We start from the raw sequence: 10,181 nt of genomic DNA, 5'->3' as shown, positions 1-10,181 counted from the left end.
GTTGCTAGTTTAAATTAAATATCTAATTAAAAATTTTCATCTAAAAAATTCTCACATTCTCTAAATTAACTTAATAGCCGGTAAATTATTTCAAAAGGTAATCAGCAACCGGGTTAACAAACTTTTGATAATGACGTTGGCGTGGATAAAGGGATCAAGTGTGTATGTTACGGAGTGTGGTTTCTGCAGATGAGGCTGTTTATAATTTACCCTGGACATTAAACGTCATTGTGGATGAGAAATTATTAAATTGGTTGTATGAGTAGACGGCGTTACGCGTTCCAGGCCCCAGGTGGATCAGAGATCCAACTCAAGAGTAAACTTTTAATTAGAACATATTGTCCAGTGGGAGGATACGGAGAATGTTTCGGGAGTATCGCCCTCAAATGGACGAGATAATTTTATTTTAAAACAACCTTCGCCTTTTTAGGAAAAAAAAAAAAAAAAAAAAAAACTCTGCACTTTTATTGTAATTTTTCAGACAAAGCCGGGCATTGTACTTACGTAGCTATGCCTGGAGAACAATGGTTGAACTTTGTAAAGATAGTAACCGTTGTAAAATCGATTTTGAGTCATCGGAGCTCGAGTACATTTTCTATGCTCCGCTCGGAAGCTCCCGGGGTCTATCCACATAAATTCTCGAGCTTGCAATGCAAAGAGGAGTAACTAGATCGTCGATAAATCCCTTTTTTATTCCTCGCGGTTATATATTCGGTAAATTTATTCATAAATCCAAACTTTTGGAATATTACGCGCAACAATTTTTGTAATTTGTAATAACATTAAAAAATTATATTTATCAGCGAGTTTATAAATAAATTTAATGGATGGAAATTTATATATTAAAGTTTTCTTTGGAATCTTTGGAAAGAAAATCCCTCGGCTTTCATCGCGAATTGTCAGATTAATCGTGATAATGAAATAGTGCTCGGAATTTTATTTTTGGAACTCGAAAATTTAATTATAAAGCTTTTAAATTAAATCTCCGAATTATTGTAAAATTTTTTTGCTTAAAAAAAATTGTTATTTATTTATAAAAACAATTTTTTAATCATAGTAATTTTATAAATTATAAATTTCCATAAAATTGTAAAAGTGGGGCTTGACCTAGTTCCCGACGTAAAAAGTTTAAAAATTGACTTAATGTTTTCCTCTAGAGTAAATTAATGATACAAATAAATTGAGATCTCAAAAAATTAAAATTACAAACTAAAAAATAAATATTCTTAATAGTGGTTTTAAATTTTGATTTATATATTAAATTAATACCAAATTTAGAGTGACATTAAATAAATTAGCACTGCTTTCAAAGTCATTCCATAAAACCAAAAGCAATATAAAGAGGGAGCTTTGATAGCCAGTAACGTTGGTCCCAGGGGTATCAGGCTTGTTTCGCAGGTATAGAGTTATATTATACTGGCGTATAGTGGTTTCGTTCATGAAACATTATGTCGCGGACCGCGAGACATCCTTTGGTAGCGTGCACCAGATATCGATCTTACAAAAAGCTCAAACTATAGAAAAGCACGTTGACCTGGCCAGACTACAGTGAACCCAATTGATTATCCTATACTCTACTGACTTATAGCATGCAGAATCAACAATATAAATATAAACAAAAATCACCAATAATTTCATTTTATTTTACTGAGTTTATTTCAAGACAGAGTAACTGAAAAAATTTTATTGGTGCATTTTTGAGTACTCTATAAGTAAACAATCTAATTTTTTATAAATATTGACTGAAGAAAAATTTTTTTTTAATTAAAAACAATAAAGCTCTTAAAAATTATTTTTTTGATTAAAAATTTATTTAATAATTAATGTTGAAATTTTTCTGCTAAAAAGTTTTATTTATTTTTTAATAAATTAAAATTGTTCATTTTGTGGACAATAATTTACTTTTATTCAGCGTACACAGCAAATAAAAAAAAAAAAAATTGTAAAATGATGAATAATAATATTAAAGAGGAAATAATAACCCTTGAGGTCGCGAGGAATAATTAATAACCGGGCAGGGATAATTGACTGGAATTAAAGAGCCAACGGATTGGAGTTTGGATCCTCGGACCGCGGAGTAGCAGCAACACGTGACCGTGCAATTCAGATGTAAACTCTTCTGCAAGCTCGATCTTTCTCTCTCGCCTTTATTAGCGACGTAAATTCTATTCTATTCTATTCTATTCGTGTTTTCCCGGACGATCCTCGCCGTCGGAAAGTGATGACAAAAGTACGAGGAAATAGCGCGGGCGTATTGGCCAACAGGATTCGGTAATGGCGTCGAGCGGACGCCGGGACGAGCGCCTGCTTCCAGTGTTGAGCCGACAGCGGACCTCGTTAGAGCGTCGCGACGTCCGCGTGCTTCATACGTCAAAGGTACTCCAAAGTTAATTGTGCAATTGTTTTCCTGCCCCAAAAAATTTTTCATTTTTATTTTCAATTTTATTAAAAAAAATTATTAAAGTTTTTTTTTTTGAAAAAAAAAAAAAAATAAATAATTATCGATAAATTTTTTCTTAATTTAAATCGAGCTTGAGCTTTTTATCTGAAAAAAAGTTGTAATAAAAAAATCAACAGGTGGCTTTGCAGATTTTTATTATTTTCGTCTTCAAGTCTTGAGATAAGCCGCGATTAATTAATAAAGCAATTAAATTTGTATATAATTGTTTATAATTGTAATTATAAAAAAAAAAAAAAAAAAAAACAATTGTAAGCTCAGACTGACAAGAGAATTAAACGTAAGACAATTGAGAGACAGTTGAACCGAAAACAGACGGGATTTAATTAAGTCGCGGCCCGAGTAATTTGATTCCGCTAATGGAGGTACGTGAAAACTAACACATGTCGTACGAAAACGAGATCTAGAAACACTCACACAGATCTATGTTTATAAAATAGTTGAACGTGGACGTGGACAATGTAATTGAGCACGTTTCAATTTGAATTACGACACGGCTCACTGGATACGTCGGCTCGGTATTGAAACTCAAGCTTTTATAGCGCTCAGCAAAACAAACACATAATAAATAATACAGATATAAATTAACCGAAGATGAAAAGAGTCGCTAGCTAATTTTTTTTATTTTATTAATTCAAAAAGGTCAAAGGTAAAAGATCTTTTTGCTAATTCGACCGCTTTTATTTTATTATTATTTTATTTTATTTTTTTTTTTTTTCAAGTAATTACTTATTGTATCAGGCAGTAAATTTTTTAATTAAACCAAGGTTTTAATTAAATGAACCAATCATCGAGCGGTGTGATGTGAAAAATAAACCCGTCGAGAAAGTACGAAGCACCAGAAAATAAATCGAAAGAAAATTTAGGTGAGTTGAGAGTTAGAATAAAAATTTGAAAAATCTAAATTGAAGAATCGCGAGTGAATATTTTATTTCATGAAGCGGGAGTGAAAGGTGAAAGAGATATTGAGGAGAATGGACGTATTAGTTGATTGCTTTTGAGCAGCAAAAGAGCACCAGCGAAGCAGAGAGCAAATGGCATTTGGAAAAAGAAGAGAAAGAAGAGTACAAGTGCAATCGAACGAACAAATTCGACTTGAATTTGCTTCTTCCGGCCTTGACCTCTCTTTCCTCTTATTCCTGCCACCCCCGGTCTCCCAGCAGCTCAATCTCTTTGATATTCTGTCTCTCTTTATTTTATTAACACTCTCAATCCCGGCTATTTCAATCCCCTCAAAACCGTTTATTGAACAATCATACAGAGGAGATGACTTTCTGTCTCTCAATCTTCGGTTGTCATTCTTCAGACTCTCTTCTATTATTTTATTGCTTATACTGGCCTGGAGATGATCGAGTACGGAGGGTAAGGGATCGTTAATCTACGTTAAAACAACTTTCATGGATTTTATCTCGCTTAAGCACGTAATCCGTTAAATAAATACACCGCGACTCGGGACTGAGATCTAGTCCAGCTGCTGCTCGGTCTCTCCTTAGGAATTGCATTTAAATTACTTTTCCGCCTGGTAAATAAAATATAAATAACGGAGTTATGTATTTTATCATATTTTTTTATTAATAGACTATTTTTTAAAATTTATTCATTTAAAAAAAAAAAAAAAATTTAATAACAAAAATAAGATTTAGGCAAAATATTGATGATTAAAAAATATTTCAATATTTAAATTTCAAATAATTTTCTCCAAATTACGAATGTAAAGCATGAAAAACAATATGATTATTTATCGAGTTACCAGCGACGAGAGTTATTTACGGAATCCACAAAAATTAGATTCCCCCAGGACTGGTAGACAAGCACTATACATAACGTGCCGTTCTTCTCGCACATTGGAATCTAATAAGCTCGCGTCTACATACCCGTTGAGTTTATCAAATTATTATCGTCCACATCAACACTAAAATTACTACGCAAATATTTCAATTTAAAAATTTTTCCATCCAGAGCTCTTTTTAATTGAATTTTTCATTTTTTCCATCAAACTAAGTAAATAATAAATTTTTATTTTAATTAAAAATTTAAAAGCACAACCCAAAAAAATATATTTTACAAAACAATCAAGTTATTATTAAATTAAAACAAAATACTTTTAAAAAACTATCTCAAGCTCTAAACTTTACCCATAACTCTTCCTTTTGGAGCAAAGAGTAAAAAAATTTAATAGCCGAGCTTTAACGTCGCCTTTAACGAGTTTACGACGACACGATGACAGTTAACTTGGCTTAAGTGTCATGTCAACTGTTTCATCCTTCGACATACAGCAATCGCAACGATAATTATAATAATAATAAAATTTAAATGTAAACGCATCTAGCTCGAGACTGCTGTATCATTTCGGGTCTAATTAATGAAAACAACCCGATGGCTGGTAAATGTTGACGACTTTGAATCTTCAACCCCAGTAAAAATTCTAAAGTCATTCAGAAATTACCTTGAGACTTTAACGACGCGAATTAGCAACGCTGTAGTTGAGACCTTTGCATCACATTATGCCGCTCGATACTTTCCTCTCTGCTTTATAATATCTCTTCCTTTTCCTTTTTTTTTTTTTTTTTTTTTTTTTTTTAATAATTTTTTTTTATTTTTATACTATACACAATACATTGCACGTGCCTATTTTATTTCGACCGACATAATATGTGTTACGTGACCGTTTATTAACATCTATATCTATACAAATACATTTCCATCTATCTATTCATTTTTATCGTCTCCTTTTATCACAATCTCTCCCCTATTTTATTAGAATGAATTCGTCGAAAAGATCTCGTAAGAGCCAGCCAGCCTGCTCCTTATTGCAGTTATAAGAAATCCAGAACACTGAAATTCCATTAGTTTTTATCCCGACAGTCTTTGCATGAGCTTACAATGGTATTTATTTACGCGTCTGACAATATTTCATTTACATTTTTATTATACGAGTTTATTTTCATTTATTTATTTACTCGATAACTTTATTTATTATTATACACCACACAAAAAAAAAATTAACTCAAATCAAGTAAATAATTTCTTCTTAATTTAAACAAAAAAATTCTTGAAATTTTCAATATTATTTTTGTGTTTTAAGAATTTTTCTCTTGATTCAAATTAATTTTTTTTTCTGTGAAATTTAGCTATTTTTGCATTCCCCATAAAGTTTTTTAATTAAATAGTTCGGCTTTAGAACTCTCGATGAATTCATTTTTAATTATTTTCTATTTATGACTTTGATTATAATTTTATTTATTCATAACCGAAAATTATTTTTCATTTTTAAATTAATTCATCAGTCCTCGGGTTAATTTCCGAAAGGCTGCGCCCTCGAGAAAATTAATAAAAAACGAGGACAATAATTCACAATTACACGAAAAAAACGATTTTTATTGCTCTGTTAATATTTTCTAGGCCATTTTCGCTTGGAGCTTATTGAAAAATTTGATGTACGGCTTTAAAAAGGAGTTTTATGAATTTTAATTAAATTCTGCGATGCAATCGTCGGTAAAAATTCATCATTTTGCATATTTATTTTTGGAAAAAAATAAATTTTTTTTTTTTTTAATTAATCTAGAGAAAAAAATAATTTATTTTATAAACCTTTTTGAAATTAAATGTTGAAAATTTTAAATAATAATAAATTATATCGTATATATATTTTATAGGCACAGTAATTGGGTATTTTCCTCAAGATTTTGTAAACCCTCTCGTTAAAATGGAAACTTGAGATTTCAGCACTAAACAAGTGCCAGTTATAGTTCAAGAAATCAAGAGTAGGGTCAAAAATATAAATTAAACGCTGACTGGAGGCTTTTTGCGCTCAACCTAAACTTATTTTTTTTTAATTATTACGTAAAAAAAATTTATTTGAATCAAAAAAATAATTTTTAAGAACTTCATCTTCTTAATTTAAGTAAAAAAATTCTTAAACTAAAATTTTTCTTGGTTTAAATAAATTTTACTTGATTAAAAAATTTTTTGTCTTGACTCAAGACAATGAAAGACTTTGAAATTAATTTTTTTTCCCTGTGTATTATCATTATTTGACGTTGCTGGTAAATAATGGACGGATAAGTCCCCAAAAGTAATATGTAGTTAGTAACAGAAAGAGATTATTTGAATACTGTATACATTGTGGTTGTATAATGTTTACAATTGTCTCTGTCACTGCAAGCTTATTCTACTCAGGAACTGACAACTTGGGATTTTCTCTTCTCCCGAGCATTATAAATAAAACCCTTATAATCACACTTTATACTTTGTACTTAATATATTCGTTTCTTCGAATCTTAATCTTTAAATTACACTCTGTGTAATAATTTAAAAAATTTTTTTATTTATATTGTCAAGTCAAGGTTTCTTTCGATAAAAAATTAATTTAAATTTCTTACTGACTTATTACCTTGATGACAGTAAATTAATAAATTACTATTTATTCAAATCTTGAAAAAATAATAGAATTATCAAAAATATACAAAAAAATTTATTCCAATTAATTTCTTCAGAAAATATGATAGAAAAAAATTTTTACTGAATTGGAACAGTTGTTCTGTGCTGTCACGGCTTGTGTATTCGTTAAAAAAAAATTGAAATTTGTATTTGTTCTCTCTGCGAGTTGGTTAGAATATTAAAAGTACATAAATATTGATAAAAGTTCTTTGTTTTAAAAAATATTTGTTGTGAATTGTAAAAAAGTATTTATTTATTTATTTATTTATTTATTTATTTATTTATTTTTTTTTTTTTTTTTTTTTTTTTCAATCTACAAATGATAAAAAAAAAATTTTTTAGAACTTTTCGTGGGTGAATAATGCTCAATATTTGGTAAAAATAAAAAAATGTAAAATTTTTTCAATGAAAGGGAAAATTTGATGGTTTATTATTATTTGAAATTATTCGCGTGAATACTTTTCCAATAATGTCAATTTAAATTGATATAATAAAGGTTTAATGATTATTAAATGTTTTTCATCATTCCAATCATACTGATAATATAATATCAAATAATAATAATAATTATTTTGTTCAGAAATTTTAATTAATTGAAATGTTTAATTTCAATATTTTTATAATAAATAAATTATTAAAAAATAATAATGATTAAAATAATAATAAATTTTTTGACCAGTTTGATTGGAGTGAGTACAAGTAAATAACTCAATCCACACGAGACTTGAAAATGTTTTAAAACTCAATAGCTTTTTTTGGGAAATTTATCTCCTGCCGGAATTAGATCACCCGGGCAAGGGATTTTTTGCTGAATCCCGTTTTTAACGTTTTTATCTTCGCTCCAGGTCTACTTTTTGTTAAAATCGTATTGACGACGTAGATACACGACCAAAGATACATTTATATTTATATTTTTATTTATTAGTTATTCCGATACCAAAAATCCGATAGATACAAACCGACGTTTCATCTTTACATTACATATGTCCCATAAAACTAAAAGAATAAAATAACTATTGTTCCTCGTCTCTCCCCGGAGCATCCAACAGACCCGAATAATAAAACTACCCCCGTATAAATTTGTATAATGTAAGATAAAAAAATCCCTTCGCGATTCGATTCCCTCACTCAATCAGTGGGAAGTAAGCTCGACTTAAACTTTATTTAAAATTACTTTTTTTTTGTTTTTTTTTCTTTTTTTTTTTTTTTTATATACGATACCCATTTTCACTCCCAATTTACCCGAGGACTGAACAAAGAAATAAAATAAAACAACTATCGATTTAATTATTTTTCCCTTTGCCGAATGAATTTCCACAAAAGAAATAAAATTTATTCTGAGATACTTTGTTGAGATTGTTTCCTTCTATAAAAGCCGATACGAATCTCGTTAATTACTTTTACTTGGGCGCAAGTTGGAAAATTCTGACCTTTTTTTATTTCCAGGATCAATACAACAATTTTTCATTTTAATCAAAGAAAATTATGCAATTTATTAATTAAACAAAATAAAATAATGGTAATTTTTAAAGAGCTTTTATAACATCGGGATTATTAAAGTTTAATCGGAAAATTGTAAACAAGGCGGCTTGCAAGTTATATAATCCAGAACAAATACTGGAGATTTATATATAATATGATTGAACGACTGAAATGGCGAGAATATGGATATTTATTATACAACATGTTATTTAATATTGATTTTAATTGGTATTCATTTGAGCGAAAAGAGAATCTGGAAATAAATCCAATAATGTTTTCCCCAAGATTGATTAAAAATATTCCGTATATATCATATCATATTATTTTGTTTTATGTTTTACGTTTAATATTCAATATTTTATACTTCAAGAACACGAGACCGGAGACAAATTGTTACAGCGAGCTACGCAAAACCCATTTCACCGCCGTAAAAAAAAAATATAAAACGTCCCTTAATATTCTTCATTGAATCATAAGCCTCGGGATATGAAATTCAATTTGAATGCGGCTCTATAAAGGACCGAATTTTTTGAAACTCTTGCGTGTACCATAGTGCTGAATTTATAGAATTTATGACCTGAATAAAAGATGCGACAGTGATTTTCGGGGTTTTGGATAAAGTTTCAACTGCTTTGATCTTTTTCAAACCAATATCAACTTTGTAGAAAAATTGTCTTTTTTTTAATTATTAATTAAACTCAGCCAAGTGTGATTATATGAACATGTGTGTTTTACATTTGACTCATTTATAAGCGTCGTTTATTGCATAATCATGATCATATATATTCGAGCTACAAGAAGTTAGAAGCTTATCGACACCCACGGTCTAGGGATGTCGTAACCCATGTAGAAAATTTTATAGCGGAAAGTAAAAGCGGTTTATTTTTAACATTATCTAAATCGAACTTAATAATTAAAATTTTTTTTTTTTGACAATATTTATTAAACAATTTGAGATAAACATATGCATAAACACACGTTGTTCTCCACAAGCATAAATAATTTTTTTTTTTTTTTTTTTTTTTTTTAAATAGAATTTTCGCAATAATAAAGTTCAGCAAAAAAAAGGAGAAAATACCAAGTGTGGAATTAATTTATTGCCGAACACGAAAGACGCAAACGGAATACAAGTAGGTGGGCGTGAAACCCATTTTCCGATACTTGTACTTGTACCGTAGTTTTTTTTTTTTTTTTTTTTTTTTTTTCCAGTATTATATACTTTCCCGATCAAAAATATATTTATTTCTGTGCTTCAGCAGAGGTTCTGCAGTTATTCTCATTAAAGAGTTTCTTTATTAAGAGTGTTCTTGCACAGCTGGAGGAATAGAACGGGTGAAGAAGTTTCCAATCATCCCTGTATTCCGCCGGAAGCTTTTCGATCCCGGATCTCGACCAATCGTACTAATGATCGTACCTTTTTACCTTTTAAAATACCAGATGAAATAAAAAAAGCACTCGAGCTCACTGTAATAATAGCGGTAAAAATAATACAGAAGGTAAAACAATTCCCTAGAAAATTCAATACACATTCTTTAAACTTAATATTTTTTATTTTTATCCTTCATCTTTACTCTCTCCTTTTTTTTTTTTTTTATTTCTACAATTTATTCCACAAAACTAAAAACCGTTTTCGCTGAAATAAAATTCCACAGATGGTTTATTTTTTATTTCACCAGACAAATCTAATTACATTACACCACTTGAACTGATAATGTTCTCGTATCCATATTTAAGCTATAAATAAATGTCCTTGATTACAAGCTGGAAAAAAAATAAAACCCTGCGGTGAATTAAAGGGAAA

General features: G+C 29.3%; 1 protein-coding gene across 4 annotated transcripts in view; it reads left to right on the top strand.

The window, feature by feature from the left end:
- Positions 1-10,181, top strand: part of LOC141531011 (uncharacterized) — a 33,248-nt gene that overhangs the window by 8,306 nt on the left and 14,761 nt on the right. The window contains exons 1-2 of one of the 4 annotated variants that reach the window (XM_074248478.1): positions 2,352-2,376; positions 3,226-3,324. The exons of 1 other annotated variant lie outside the window; for it this stretch is intronic. The gene's annotated coding sequence lies outside the window, so the exon portion shown is untranslated. Of the gene's footprint in view, positions 1-2,026; positions 2,377-2,473; positions 3,108-3,180; positions 3,325-10,181 lie in introns of those variants that run through there. 2 more of the 4 variants (XM_074248477.1, XM_074248480.1) reach the window with 2 other exon arrangements.

This window comes from Cotesia typhae, unplaced genomic scaffold (assembly GCF_013202065.1).
Source record: "Cotesia typhae breed Kobodo isofemale line unplaced genomic scaffold, CoteBio_Ctyphae contig_5, whole genome shotgun sequence".
NCBI lineage: Eukaryota > Metazoa > Arthropoda > Insecta > Hymenoptera > Braconidae > Cotesia > Cotesia typhae.
Note: the sequence above shows the minus strand (reverse complement) of the source record. Positions and strands in the feature narration are given on the sequence as shown.